The sequence below is a fragment of the Pseudophryne corroboree genome, unplaced genomic scaffold (assembly GCF_028390025.1).
Source record: "Pseudophryne corroboree isolate aPseCor3 unplaced genomic scaffold, aPseCor3.hap2 scaffold_1123, whole genome shotgun sequence".
NCBI classification, from domain to species: Eukaryota; Metazoa; Chordata; class Amphibia; order Anura; family Myobatrachidae; genus Pseudophryne; species Pseudophryne corroboree.
This window is the reverse complement of record NW_026967749.1, coordinates 41,177-55,942: the sequence shown is the minus strand read 5'-3', so window position 1 is coordinate 55,942 and position 14,766 is coordinate 41,177. Positions and strand designations below refer to the sequence as shown.

The 14,766-nt window shown below is 48.5% G+C and overlaps 10 non-coding genes across 10 annotated transcripts; 8 read left to right on the top strand and 2 right to left on the bottom strand.

The window, feature by feature from the left end:
• The first annotated feature begins 147 nt into the window (after positions 1-147).
• LOC134989736 (U1 spliceosomal RNA) lies at positions 148-311 on the top strand. The gene has a single exon (XR_010194829.1). It is a non-coding gene; the product is annotated as a U1 spliceosomal RNA (small nuclear RNA).
• Positions 312-463: 152 nt separating this feature from the next.
• On the top strand, positions 464-626 carry LOC134989770 (U1 spliceosomal RNA). The gene has a single exon (XR_010194860.1). It is a non-coding gene; the product is annotated as a U1 spliceosomal RNA (small nuclear RNA).
• Positions 627-1,300: 674 nt separating this feature from the next.
• LOC134989747 (U1 spliceosomal RNA) lies at positions 1,301-1,464 on the top strand. The gene has a single exon (XR_010194839.1). It is a non-coding gene; the product is annotated as a U1 spliceosomal RNA (small nuclear RNA).
• A 152-nt stretch (positions 1,465-1,616) lies between these two features.
• Positions 1,617-1,779, top strand: LOC134989768 (U1 spliceosomal RNA). The gene has a single exon (XR_010194859.1). It is a non-coding gene; the product is annotated as a U1 spliceosomal RNA (small nuclear RNA).
• A 674-nt stretch (positions 1,780-2,453) lies between these two features.
• On the top strand, positions 2,454-2,617 carry LOC134989741 (U1 spliceosomal RNA). Its single transcript, XR_010194833.1, has one exon. It is a non-coding gene; the product is annotated as a U1 spliceosomal RNA (small nuclear RNA).
• Positions 2,618-2,769: 152 nt separating this feature from the next.
• On the top strand, positions 2,770-2,932 carry LOC134989710 (U1 spliceosomal RNA). The gene has a single exon (XR_010194807.1). It is a non-coding gene; the product is annotated as a U1 spliceosomal RNA (small nuclear RNA).
• A 675-nt stretch (positions 2,933-3,607) lies between these two features.
• LOC134989755 (U1 spliceosomal RNA) lies at positions 3,608-3,771 on the top strand. The gene has a single exon (XR_010194846.1). It is a non-coding gene; the product is annotated as a U1 spliceosomal RNA (small nuclear RNA).
• Positions 3,772-3,923: 152 nt separating this feature from the next.
• On the top strand, positions 3,924-4,086 carry LOC134989716 (U1 spliceosomal RNA). The gene has a single exon (XR_010194813.1). It is a non-coding gene; the product is annotated as a U1 spliceosomal RNA (small nuclear RNA).
• Positions 4,087-13,664: 9,578 nt separating this feature from the next.
• LOC134989743 (U1 spliceosomal RNA) lies at positions 13,665-13,828 on the bottom strand. Its single transcript, XR_010194835.1, has one exon. It is a non-coding gene; the product is annotated as a U1 spliceosomal RNA (small nuclear RNA).
• Positions 13,829-14,483: 655 nt separating this feature from the next.
• On the bottom strand, positions 14,484-14,646 carry LOC134989765 (U1 spliceosomal RNA). Its single transcript, XR_010194856.1, has one exon. It is a non-coding gene; the product is annotated as a U1 spliceosomal RNA (small nuclear RNA).
• Between the last annotated feature and the right edge of the window lie 120 nt (positions 14,647-14,766).

Here is a 14,766-nt window from a genome sequence, read left to right as displayed (position 1 = left end):
CTGCCCTCCCATGTTCATCTGAAAAAATGTGTTCCCCCTGCAGTTGTTGTCCCCAGATGAGAGTTCCCTTGTGCTGCCTCAGTTGAATCTCCTTTACTTGACAGAGATGTGCATGAGCAGCGGCCCTCCCCAGCTCTATCCCAAATCATACTTATTTTGCATAGGAGATACCATGGTCATGAAGATTGTTCTCCCAGGGTGAGGTTCATTCATTGCATTTTGGGTATGCTGACCCCTGTGATTTACCCAAATGTGGGAAACTCGCCTGCATTATTTGTGGTAGTGGGGGACTGTGTTTGTGCTTTCCTCTGGTCAGCTCTGGTAAAACTCAGATTTCTTTGTCTCAGATTTTCCTCTAGCCTTGTTCTTCTTTCGAGAGTTCCCTTGTGCTGCCTCAGTTGGATCTCCTTCACTTTACAGGGAAGTACCCGAGCAGCGACCCTCCCCAGCTCTCGCCCAACTCCTACTTACCTGCCAGGTGAGATACTATGATCATGAAGGTGCTTCTCCCAGGGCAAGGCTCACCCATTGCACTCTGGGTGTGCTGCTCCTGCGATTTCCCCAAATGTGGGAAACTTGACTGCATAATTTGTGTTTCCCCTGGTCGGCTCTCGTATAATTCAGATCTCTTTGTCTCAGGTCTCTCTCCAGCCTAGTTTGCTGTCTGTTTCCACTTCTCTTTTCTTGAGCCGCTCCCTTCTATGCCCTTGCGCACTATCCTGACTTCTCCTCCTTTCTGCTTACTTTGTGCCTTCCAACGCACAATGCGAACTATAGGTAGTGCTGCAGGGCCCACACCCTTTTACTTGCCTTACAGAGCAGCTCTGGAGCTGTTACAGTGCCCAGCTGCTGCAAGAAATCAGCTTGAATGCTTCAGGGGCTGGGGCATAGCCAACATGAGCCCCACACCGAAGGAGGGTGGGGGTGTTTAATGCGAACTAAGGGTCATCCAAGCACCGCAAAAGGCCGCCATGCCCTGCATACCCCTTTTCTCTTTTCATATGCAGATGAGGGTTCCAGCCAACTATGGCCCACTGCTTGGATGACATCACCGTATGCAAATCCGTCTTCTGCAGAACTTCCCCCAGGAATGCTTGTACTAGTTGTTGCATTTGGTTTGTTGTTTGGGGGTGCTTCAGTTTTAGGCAGCCTTCTGCCCTCCCATGTTCATCTGAAAAAATGTGTTCCCCCTGCAGTTGTTGTCCCCAGATGAGAGTTCCCTTGTGCTGCCTCAGTTGAATCTCCTTTACTTGACAGAGATGTGCATGAGCAGCGGCCCTCCCCAGCTCTATCCCAAATCATACTTATTTTGCATAGGAGATACCATGGTCATGAAGATTGTTCTCCCAGGGTGAGGTTCATTCATTGCATTTTGGGTATGCTGAACCCTGTGATTTCCCCAAATGTGGGAAACTCGCCTGCATTATTTGTGGTAGTGGGGGACTGTGTTTGTGCTTTCCTCTGGTCAGCTCTGGTAAAACTCAGATTTCTTTGTCTCAGATTTTCCTCTAGCCTTGTTCTTCTTTCGAGAGTTCCCTTGTGCTGCCTCAGTTGGATCTCCTTCACTTTACAGGGAAGTACCCGAGCAGCGACCCTCCCTAGCTCTCGCCCAACTCCTACTTACCTGCCAGGTGAGATACTATGATCATGAAGGTGCTTCTCCCAGGGCAAGGCTCACCCATTGCACTCTGGGTGTGCTGCTCCTGCGATTTCCCCAAATGTGGGAAACTTGACTGCATAATTTGTGTTTCCCCTGGTCGGCTCTCGTATAATTCAGATCTCTTTGTCTCAGGTCTCTCTCCAGCCTAGTTTGCTGTCTGTTTCCACTTCTCTTTTCTTGAGCCGCTCCCTTCTATGCCCTTGCGCACTATCCTGACTTCTCCTCCTTTCTGCTTACTTTGTGCCTTCCAACGCACAATGCGAACTATAGGTAGTGCTGCAGGGCCCACACCCTTTTACTTGCCTTACAGAGCAGCTCTGGAGCTGTTACAGTGCCCAGCTGCTGCAAGAAATCAGCTTGAATGCTTCAGGGGCTGGGGCATAGCCAACATGAGCCCCACACCGAAGGAGGGTGGAGGTGTTTAATGCAAACTAGGGGTCATCCAAGCGCCGCAAAAGGCCGCCATGCCCTGCATAACCCTTTTCTCTTTTTATATGCAGATGAGGGTTCCAGCCAACTTTGGCCCACTGCTTGGATGACATCACCGTATGCAAATCCGTCTTCTGCAGACCTTCACCCTGGAATGCTTTTACTAGTTGTTGCATTTGGTTTGTTGTTTGGGGATGCTTCAGTATTAGGCAGCCTTCTGCCCTCCCATGTTCATCTGAAAATATGTGTTCTCCCTGCAGTTGTTGTACCCAGATGAGAGTTCCCTTGTGCTGCCTCAGTTGAATCTCCTTTACTTGACAGAGATGTGCCTGAGCAGCGGCCCTCCCCAGCCCTATCCCAAATCATACTTATTTTGCATAGGAGTTACCATGGTCATGAAGATTGTTCTCCCAGGGTGAGGTTCATTCATTGCATTCTGGGTATGCTGACCCCTGTGATTTCCCCAAATTTGGGAAACTCGACTGCATTATTTGTGGTAGTGGGGGACTGTGTTTGTGCTTTCCTCTGGTCAGCTCTGGTAAAAGTCAGATTTCTTTGTCTCAGATCTTCCTCTAGCCTTGTTCTTCTTTCGAGAGTTTCTTTGTGCTGCCTCAGTTGGATCTCCTTCACTTGACAGGGGGGTGCCCGAGCAGCGACCCTCCCCAGCTCTAGCCCAACTCCTACTTACCTGCCAGGTGAGATACTATGATCAGGAAGTTGCTTCTCCCAGGGCAAGGCTCACCCATTGCACTCTGGGTGTGCTGCTCCTACGATTTCCCCAAATGTGGGACACTTGACTGCATAATTTGTGTTTCCTCTGGTCGGCTCTCGTATAATTCAGATCTCTTTGTCTCAGGTCTTTCTCCAGCCTAGTTTGCTGTCTGTTTCCACTTCTTTTATCTTGAGCCCCTCCCTTCTATACCCTTGTGCACTATCCTGACTTCTCCTCCCGTCTGCTTACTTTGTGCCTTCCAATGCACAATGCAAACTACAGGTAGTGCTGCAGGGCCCACACAATCTTTTACTTGCCTTACAGAGCAGCTCTGGAGCTGTTACAGTGCCCAGCTGCTGCAAGAAATCAGCTTGAATGCTTCAGGGGATGGGGCATGGCCAACATGAGCCCCACACCAAAGGTGGATGGGGGTGTTTAATGCGAACTAGGGGTCATCCAAGCACCGCAAAAGGCCGCCATGCCCTACACGCCCCTTTTCTCTTTTCATATGCAGATGAGGGTTGAAGCCAACTTTGACCCACTGCTTGGATGACATCACCATATGCAAATCCATCTGCTGCAGGCCTTCCCCCAGGAATGCTTGCACTAGTTGTTGCATTTGGTTTGTTGTTTGGGGGTGCTTCAGTTTTAGGCAGCCTTCTGCCCTCCCATGTTCATCTGAAAATATGTGTTCTCCCTGCAGTTGTTGTCCCCAGATGAGAGTTCCCTTGTGCTGCCTCAGTTGAATCTCCTTTACTTGACAGAGATGTGCCTGAGCAGCGGCCCTCCCAGCCCTATCCAAAATCATACTTATTTTGCATAGGAGACACCATGGTCATGAAGATTGTTCTCCCAGGGTGAGGTTCATTCATTGCATTCTGGGTATGCTGACCCCTGTGATTTCCCCAAATGTGGGAAACTCGCCTGCATTTTTTGTGGTAGTGGGGGACTGTGTTTGTGTTTTCCTCTGGTCAGCTCTGGTAAAAGTCAGATTTCTTTGTCTCATATATTCCTCTAGCCTTGTTCTTCTTTCGAGAGTACCCTTGTGCTGCCTCAGTTGGATCTCCTTCACTTGACAGGGGGGTGCCCGAGCAGTGACCCTCCCCAGCTCTAGCCCAACTCCTACTTACCTGCCAGGTGAGATACTATGATCATGAAGGTGCTTCTCCAAGGGCAAGGCTCACCCATTGCACTCTGGGTGTGCTGCTCCTGCGATTTCCCCAAATGTGGGAAACTTGATTGCATAATTTTTGTTTCCCCTGGTCGGCTCTCGTATAATTCAGATCTCTTTGTCTCAGGTCTCTCTCCAGCCTAGTTTGCTGTCTGTTTCCACTTCTCTTTTCTGGAGCCACTGCCTTCTATGCCCTTGCGCACTATCCTGACTTCTCCCGTCTGCTTACTTTGTGCCTTCCAACACACAATGCGAACTACAGGTAGTGCTGCAGGGCCCACACCCTTTTAGTTGCCTTACAGAGCAGCTCTGGAGCTGTTACAGTGCCCAGCTGCTGCAAGAAATCAGCTTGAATGCTTCAGGGGCTGGGGCATAGCCAACATGAGCCCCACACCAAAGGAGGGTGGGGGTGTTTAATGCGAACTAGGGGTCATCCAAGCACCGCAAAAGGCCGCCATGCCCTGCATGCCCCTTTTCTCTTTTCATATGCAAATGAGGGTTCCAGCCAACTTTGGCCCACTGCTTGGATGACATCACCGTATGCAAATCCGTCTGCTGCAGACCTTCCCCCAGGAATGCTTGTACTAGTTGTTGCATATGGTTTGATATTTGATGGTGCTTCAGTATTAGGCAGCCTTCCGCCCTCCCATGTTCATCTGAAAAGATGTGGTCTCCCTGCAGTTGTTGTCCCCAGACGAGAGTTCCCTTGTGCTTCCTCAGTTGAATCTCCTTAACTTGACGGGGAAGGGGCCGAGCAGCCACCCTCCCCAGCCCTATCCCAACTCATACTTATTTTGCATATGAGATCTCTTGATCATGAAGATTGTTCTCACAGGGTGAAGTTCATCCATTATATTTTAAAATAGGAAGGTACAAATTACATATTTGAATTGCATCTATGTGCTGGATTCAAATGCCCCCCCCCCCCCCCCTTCCTTTCTCAATTGTGCCCATCAGCAGCTATTCTAAGGTTGCTGCCAATGGGTGTGACACATTAATTTCTTCTGTGGGGTACACAGGACTCCACAAGGATTCACATTGGGGTGTAGAGTAGGATCTTGATCTGAGGCACCAACCGGCTCAAAGCTTTTGACTGTTCCCAAGATGCTCAGTGCATCCTCCTCTATAACCCCGCTTCCATGAACAGGGAGCTCAGTTTGTAGTTGGTGCCTTCAGTAGCAGGCCACTTAACAGGGGCCTGCCTCAGGCAGCCTATTCTTAGCTATTCATTTTGACAAGAAAAGAAGAACTTGTTTTATGAGAATCTACAAGGGCTGCAGCAGGCTAGGTCTAATAGACATCTTTACTGCAGCTTCATCACTCCCAGCGGCGCTGTATACTCCCGTGCCCTGGTTGCTGGGTCACTGCAGCGGAGGCTCCGGTTTCTTCCTAAGGTCAGTCACACACACACCGCCCTTCCGGATCACGAGGCCGCTGATGAAGGGGAGCGTGGCCGTAGGGGGTGGACCGTGTGCGCACTGGCGTGGACACTGATTACTGGGCAGCCGCTCCACTAGCCACCAGGTACAGTTAAGGAGCACAGGTCTGGGGGTTTTTCTCCTATATTAAACCAATTTTGTACTGCCCGCAGCGCATTGTGATAGGTAATAGGGCCTGATTCAGGTTGGATTGCAATCACAATAAGTGATCCAACTGCAAAAATTGCTAAGAGCATACGCATGTGCCTGCATTTTCTGCGGCACCCCGCAGAGAATGCGATCGCCTCTGCCTGTCAATCGGGGCAGGGGGGGAGAGGGGGGTCAGCAACACTCCATTTCCAAGTCAGGGATGGAGCGGTGCGGGGGCAAGGCTTCAAAATGGGGTCTGCAATGGAGGAGACACAGGGGGCGTGGTCACAGCGGCTGTATGACATCACATTCAGCCGCTGTGATCACAAAAATGGTGGCGGCTTCCTGCGCGCACATACAGTCTGCACCAGCAGGAGGCTACACCATTTTTTATGATCACGCTGAACTGCAGTGCGACTGCAATTACAGCATGGTCAAGAAGGGAGGCGTCATGCTGGGTGGCCATAAGAGATGAGCGGGTTCGGTTCCTCGGAATCCGAACCCACCCGAACTTCACCCTTTTTTGCACGGGTCCGAGCAGACTCGGATCCTCCCGCCTTGCTCGGTTAACCCGAGCGCGCCCGAACGTCATCATCCCGCTGTCGGATTCTCACGAGACTTGGATTCTATATAAGGAGCCGCGCGTCGCCGCCATTTTCACACATGCATTGAGATTGATAGGGAGAGGACGTGGCTGGCGTCCTCTCCGTTTAGATTAGAAGATAGAGACGAGTGACATTTGATTTACTACTAATTTGGGGAGCAGTTGAACTTGTCAGGAGTACTCAGTAGTGTAGAGTTTTGCTGATAGTGACCACCAGTTTTATTATTTATAATCCGTTCTCTGCCTGAAAAAAAACGATACACATACCATATCTGTGCTCAGCCTCAGTGTGCTGCATGATATATCATCTATGTATATCTGACTGTGCTGAGTGCTCACTGCTCACACAGCTTAATTGTGGGGGAGACTGGGGAGCAGTTATAGCAGGAGTACAGTGAACACTTTTGCTGCCAGTGTGACCACCAGTATATTGTCTGCCTGAAAAAGTTAAACACTCCTGTGGTGTTTTTTTTTTATTCTATAAACGCATTCTGCTGACAGTGTCCAGCAGGTCCGTCATACATATATTATATAAATATTTATCTGCAGTAGTGTTATATTTTTTTTTTCATCTTTATCATCTCTATATTAGCAGACGCAGTACGGTAGTCCACGGCTGTGGCTATCTCTGTGTCGTCAGTGCTCGTCCATAATTGTATACCTACCTACCTGTGGTGGGTTTTTTTTTTCTATCTTCTTCATACTAGTAGTTTAGGAGTCTACTGACAGTGTCCACCAGGTCCATCATTATATTATATACCTACAGTAGTAATATATTTATTATATTATCTATACTAGCAGACGCAGTACGGTAGTCCACGGCTGTGGCTATCTCTGTGTCGTCAGTGCTCGTCCATAATTGTATACCTACCTACCTGTGGTGGGTTTTTTTTTATCTTCTTCATACTAGTAGTTTAGCAGTCTGCTGACAGTGTCCACCAGGTCCGTCATTATATTATATACCTACAGTAGTAATATATTTATTATATTATCTATACTAGCAGACGCAGTACGGTAGTCCACGGCTGTACCTACCTCTGTGTCGTCAGTGCTCGTCCATAATTGTATACCTACCTGTGGTGGGGTTTTTTTTTCTATCTTCTTCATACTAGTAGTTTAGGAGTCTGCTGACAGTGTCCACCAGGTCCGTCATTATATTATATACCTACAGTAGTAATATATTTAGTATATTATCTATACTAGCAGACGCAGTACGGTAGTTCACGGCTGTACCTACCTCTGTGTCGTCACTCGTCCATAATTGTATACCTAACTGTGGTGGGTTTTTTTTTCTATCTTCTTCATACTAGTAGTTTAGCAGTCTGCTGACAGTGTCCACCAGGTCCGTCATTATATTATATATACCTACAGTAGTTATATATATTTTTTTTTATATCATTAATTATCATCTCTATACTAGCAGACGCAGTACGGTAGTCCACGGCTGTGGCTATCTCTGTGTCGTCAGTGCTCGTCCATAATTGTATACCTACCTACCTGTGGTGGAAGTTTTTTTCTATCTTCTTCATACTAGTAGTTTAGCAGTCTGCTGACAGTGTCCATCAGGTCCGTCATTATATTATATATACCTACAGTAGTTATATATATATTTTTTTTATATCATTAATTATCATCTCTATACTAGCAGACGCAGTACGGTAGTCCACGGCTGTAGCTACCTCTGTGTCGTCAGTCACTCGTCATCCATAAGTATACTAGTATCCATCCATCTCCATTGTTTACCTGAGGTGCCTTTTAGTTGTGCCTATTAAAATATGGAGAACAAAAATGTTGAGGTTCCAAAAATAGGGAAAGATCAAGATCCACTTCCACCTCGTGTTGAAGCTGCTGCCACTAGTCATGGCCGAGACGATGAAATTCCATCAACGTCGTCTGCCAAGGCCGATGCCCAATGTCATAGTACAGAGCATGTAAAATCCAAAACACAAAAGATCAGTAAAAAAAGGACTCAAAAATCTAAATAAAAATCGTCGGAGGAGAAGCGTAAACTTGCCAATATGCCATTTACCACACGGAGTGGCAAGGAACGGCTGAGGCCCTGGCCTATGTTCATGGCTAGTGGTTCAGCTTCACATGAGGATGGAAGCACTCAGCCTCTCGCTAGAAAAATGAAAAGACTTAAGCTGGCAAAAGCACAGCAAAGAACTGTGCGTTCTTCAAAATCACAAATCCACAAGGAGAGTCCAATTGTGTCGGTTGCGATGCCTGACCTTCCCAACACTGGACGTGAAGAGCATGCACCTTCCACCATTTGCATGCCCCCTGCAAGTGCTGGAAGGAGCACCCGCAGTCCAGTTCCTGATAGTCAGATTGAAGATGTCAGTGTTGAAGTACACCAGGATGAGGAGGATATGGGTGTTGCTGGCGCTGGGGAGGAAATTGACAAGGAGGATTCTGATGGTGAGGTGGTTTGTTTAAGTCAGGCACCTGGCGAGACACCTGTTGTCCGTGGGAGGAATATGGCCATTGACATGCCTGGTGAAAATACCAAAAAAATCAGCTCTTCGGTGTGGAAGTATTTCAACAGAAATGCGGACAACAGGTGTCAAGCCGTGTGTTGCCTTTGTCAAGCTGTAATAAGTAGGGGTAAGGACGTTAACCACCTCGGAACATCCTCCCTTATACGTCACCTGCAGCGCATTCATCATAAGTCAGTGACAAGTTCAAAAACTTTGGGCGACAGCGGAAGCAGTCCACTGACCAGTAAATCCCTTCCTCTTGTAACCAAGCTCACGCAAACCACCCCACCAACTCCCTCAGTGTCAATTTCCTCCTTCCCCAGGAATGCCAATAGTCCTGCAGGCCATGTCACTGGCAATTCTGACGAGTTCTCTCCTGCCTGGGATTCCTCCGATGCATCCTTGAGTGTAACGCCTACTGCTGCTGGCGCTGCTGTTGTTGCTGCTGGGAGTCGATGGTCATCCCAGAGGGGAAGTCGTAAGACCACTTTTACTACTTCCACCAAGCAATTGACTGTCCAACAGTCCTTTGCAAGGAAGATGAAATATCACAGCAGTCATCCTGCTGCAAAGCGGATAACTGAGGCCTTGGCATCCTGGGCAGTGAGAAACGTGGTTCCGGTATCCATCATTACTTCAGAGCCAACTATAGACTTGATTGAGGTACTGTGTCCCCGGTACCAAATACCATCTAGGTTCCATTTCTCTAGGCAGGCGATACCGAAAATGTACACAGACCTCAGAAAAAGACTCACCAGTGTCCTAAAAAATGCAGTTGTACCCAATGTCCACTTAACCACGGACATGTGGACAAGTGGAGCAGGGCAGACTCAGGACTATATGACTGTGACAGCCCACTGGGTAGATGTATTGACTCCCGCCGCAAGAACAACAGCGGCGGCACCAGTAGCAGCATCTCGCAAACGCCAACTCTTTCCTAGGCAGGCTACGCTTTGTATCACCGCTTTCCAGAATACGCACACAGCTGAAAACCTCTTACGGCAACTGAGGAAGATCATCACAGAATGGCTTACCCCAATTGGACTCTCCTGTGGATTTGTGGCATCGGACAACGCCAGCAATATTGTGCGTGCATTATATCTGGGCAAATTCCAGCACGTCCCATGTTTTGCACATACCTTGAATTTGGTGGTGCAGAATTATTTAAAAAACGACAGGGGCGTGCAAGAGATGCTGTCGGTGGCCACAAGAATTGCGGGACACTTTCGGCGTACAGGCACCACGTACAGAAGACTGGAGCAACACCAAAAACGCCTGAACCTGCCCTGCCATCATCTGAAGCAAGAAGTGGTAACGAGGTGGAATTCAACCCTCTATATGCTTCAGAGGATGGAGGAGCAGCAAAAGGCCATTCAAGCCTATACATCTGACCACGATATAGGAGGTGGAATGCACCTGTCTCAAGCGCAGTGGAGAATGATTTCAACGTTGTGCAAGGTTCTGCAACCTTTTGAACTTGCCACACGTGAAGTCAGTTCAGACACTGCCAGCCTGAGTCAGGTCATTCCCGTCATCAGGCTTTTGCAGAAGAAGCTGGAGACATTGAAGGAGGAGCTAAGACAGAGCGATTCCGCTAGGCATGTGGGACTTGTGGATGGAGCCCTTCATTCGCTTAACCAGGATTCACGGGTGGTCAATCTGTTGAAATCAGAGCACTACATTTTGGCCACCGTGCTCGATCCTAGATTTAAAACCTACGTTGTATCTCTCTTTCCGGCAGACACAAGTCTGCAGGGGTTCAAAGACCTGCTGGTGAGAAAATTATCAAGTCAAGCGGAACTTGATCGGTCAACAGCTCCTCCTTCACATTCTCCCGCAATTGGGGGTGCGAGGAAAAGGCTCAGAATTCCGAGCCCACCCGCTGGCGGTGATGCAGGGCAGTCTGGAGCGACTGCTGATGCTGACATCTGGTCCGGACTGAAGGACCTGCCAACGATTACGGACATGTCGTCTACTGTCACTGCATATGATTCTCTCACCATTGAAAGAATGGTGGAGGATTATATGAGTGACCGCATCCAAGTAGGCACGTCAGACAGTCCGTACGTATACTGGCAGGAAAAAGAGGCAATTTGGAGGCCCTTGCACAAACTGGCTTTATTCTACCTAAGTTGCCCTCCCACAAGTGTGTACTCCGAAAGAGTGTTTAGTGCCGCCGCTCACCTTGTCAGCAATCGGCGTACGAGGTTACTTCCAGAAAATGTGGAGAAGATGATGTTCATTAAAATGAATTATAATCAATTTCTCCGTGGAGACATTGACCAGCAGCAATTGCCTCCACAAAGTACACAGGGAGCTGAGATGGTGGATTCCAGTGGGGACGAATTGATAATCTGTGAGGAGGGGGATGTACACGGTGATGAATCGAAGGATGATGATGAGGTGGACATCTTGCCTCTATAGAGCCAGTTTGTGCAAGGAGAGATTAATTGCTTCTTTTTTGGTGGGGGTCCAAACCAACCCGTCATTTCAGTCACAGTCGTGTGGCAGACCCTGTCACTGAAATGATGGGTTGGTTAAAGTGTGCATGTCCTGTTTATACAACATAAGGGTGGGTGGGAGGGCCCAAGGCAATTCCACCTTGCACCTCTTTTTTCTTTTATTTTTCTTTGCGTCATGTGCTGTTTGGGGAGTGTTTTTTGGAAGGGCCATCCTGCGTGACACTGCAGTGCCACTCCTAGATGGGCCAGGTGTTTGTGTCGGCCACTTGGGTCGCTGAGCTTAGTCACACAGCTACCTCATTGCGCCTCTTTTTTTCTTTGCGTCATGTGCTGTTTGGGGAGTGTTTTTTGGAAGGGCAATCCTGCGTGACACTGCAGTGACACTCCTAGATGGGCCAGGTGTTTGTGTCGTCCACTTGGGTCGCTGAGCTTAGTCACACAGCTACCTCATTGCGCCTCTTTTTTTCTTTGCGTCATGTGCTGTTTGGGGAGTGTTTTTGGAAGGGCCATCCTGCGTGACACTGCAGTGCCACTCCTAGATGGGCCAGGTGTTTGTGTCGGCCACTTGGGTCGCTGAGCTTAGTCACACAGCTACCTCATTGCGCCTCTTTTTTTCTTTGCGTCATGTGCTGTTTGGGGAGTGTTTTTGGAAGGGCCATCCTGCGTGACACTGCAGTGCCACTCCTAGATGGGCCAGGTGTTTGTGTCGGCCACTTGGGTCGCTGAGCTTAGTCACACAGCTACCTCATTGCGCCTCTTTTTTTCTTTGCGTCATGTGCTGTTTGGGGAGTGTTTTTTGGAAGGGCCATCCTGCGTGACACTGCAGTGCCACTCCTAGATGGGCCAGGTGTTTGTGTCGGCCACTTGGGTCGCTGAGCTTAGTCACACAGCTACCTCATTGCGCCTCTTTTTTTCTTTGCGTCATGTGCTGTTTGGGGAGTGTTTTTTGGAAGGGCCATCATGCGTGACACTGCAGTGCCACTCCTAGATGGGCCAGGTGTTTGTGTCGGCCACTTGGGTCACTGAGCTTAGTCATCCAGCGACCTCGGTGCAAATTTTAGGACTAAAAATAATATTGTGAGGTGTGAGGTGTTAAGAATAGACTGAAAATGAGTTGAAATTATGGTTATTGAGGTTAATAATACTTTGGGATCAAAATGACTCCCAAATTCTATGATTTAAGCTGTTTTTTAGGGTTTTTTGAAAAAAACACCCGAATCCAAAACACACCCGAATCCGACAAAAAAAATTCGGTGAGGTTTAGCCAAAACGCGTTCGAACCCAAAACACGGCCGCGGAACCGAACCCAAAACCAAAACACAAAACCCGAAAAATTTCCGGTGCACATCTCTAGTGGCCATGCCATGTCACTGTGCAGGAGCCAGCACCGCTCACACACTAGTCCCCGGTGCAGCCCCCAACCCCCGGGACACCCGGAGCAACAAAATGTAGATTCAGGCCACCAGGCAACGCCCCTACCTATGAAACCATGCCTCCTTTTTACCATTGCGCTGCTTATCTGCGCGCACTGCATTACAATCTCCCTCGCCACCTCTCTGGGTGTCACCAGTGATAGTGACACCTCTGCCATGCTTGTAGCAGCTGGTCCTAAGATCTACGCCTCAAGCCCTGGTCCAAGGCAGGCTCGGTTGTTCCCGCCTGACTCGGAAAACCTGAACAAGGGAAAATGTCATCATCCCGCTGTCGGATTCTCGCGAGATTCGGATTCCATATAAAGAGCTGCGCGTTGCCGCCATTTTTACTCGTGCATTGAAGAGAGAGCGGAGAGGACGTGGCTATGTTCTCTCAGTGGAAATCTCAATATCAGTGCTCAGTATCAGTGGATACTTATTGCTGCTCAGTAATACTAGTAGTGTGTCTCTCCTGCTCAGTGTCAGTTCTCAGTAGTATCCTCATCAGTGCTCAGTATCACTGCTCATTGTCTTGTGCTGCATTGTTGTGCTCAGCATACTACAGTACATTACTAATAGTCCAGTGCTGCATCTTGCTGCTCAGTGTCAGTTCTAGTATCCTCATCAGTGCTCACTATCCCTGCTCATTGCATTGTGGTGTTCTGTATACTACAGTAACATAGTAATATAGTAACATATAGTAACATAGTTTTTGAGGTTGAATAGAGGCAAATTGCCCATCGTGTTAAACCTGTTTTAAGTTGTGATGATTCTACATACTTGCTGAATAATGTTTTATGACTAGTTAGCTACTACAACTCATGTTACCCCCGGATTAACCATGTTGATATTTTAAGTATTATAACCTTGGATAGCTTTTTCATTCAGAAATGTATCCATTCCTTTTTTAAATCCAATTACAGAGTCCGCCATTACCACCTTCCCTGGCAGGGAATTCCACATCCTGATTGCCCTAACAGTGAAGATCATAGTATCTCACCTGGCAGGTAAGTAGGAGTTGGGCCAGAGCTGTGAAGGATTGCTGCTCGGGCACCCCCTGTCAAGTGAAGGAGATCCAACTGAGGCAGCACAAGGGAACTCTCGAAAGAAGAACAAGGCTAGAGGAAGATCTGAGACAAAGAAATCTGACTTTTACCAGAGCTGACCAGAGGAAAGCACAAACACAGTCCCCCACTACCACAAATAATGCAGTCGAGTTTCCCACATTTGGGGAAATCACAGGGGTCAGCATACCCAGAATGCAATGAATGAACCTCACCCTGGGAGAACAATCTTCATGACCATGGTATCGCCTATGCAAAATAAGTATGATTTGGGATAGGGCTGGGGAGGGCCGCTGCTCAGGCACATCTCTGTCAAGTAAAGGAGATTCAACTGAGGCAGCACAAGGGAACTCTCATCTGGGGACAACAACTGCAGGGAGAACACATATTTTCAGATGAACATGGGAGGGCAGAAGGCTGCCTAATACTGAAGCACCCCCAAACAACAAACCAAATGCAACAACTAGTACAAGCATTCCTGGGGGAAGTTCTGCAGAAGACGGATTTGCATACGGTGATGTCATCCAAGCAGTGGGCCAAAGTTGGCTGGAACCCTCATCTGCATATGAAAAGAGAAAAGGGGTATGCAGGGCATGGCGGCCTTTTGCGGCGCTTGGATGACCCTTAGTTCGCATTAAACACCCCCACCCTCCTTCGGTGTGGGGCTCATGTTGCCAATGCCCCAGCCCCTGAAGCATTCAAGCTGATTTCTTACAGCAGCTTGGCACTGTAACAGCTCCAGAGCTGCTCTGTAAGGCAAGTAAAAGGGTGTGTAGTTTGCATTGTGCATTGGAAGGCACAAAGTAAGCAGACAGGAGGAGAAGTCAGGATAGTGCACAAGGGTATAAAAGGGAGGGGCTCAAGAAAAAAGAAGTGGAAACAGACAGCAAACTAGGCTGGAGAGAGACCTGAGACAAAGAGATCTGAATTATACGAGAGCCGACCAGGGGAAACACAAATTATGCAGTCAAGTTTCCCACATTTGGGGAAATCGCAGGGGCAGCACACCCAGAGTGCAATGGGTGAGCCTTGCCCTGGGAGAAGCACCTTCATGATCATAGTATCTCACCTGGCAGGTAAGTAGGAGTTGGGCTAGAGCTGGGGAGGGTCGCTGCTCGGGCACCCCCCTGTCAAGTGAAGGAGATTCAACTGAGGCAGCACAAGGGAACTCTCGAAAGAAGAACAAGGCTAGAGGAAGATCTGA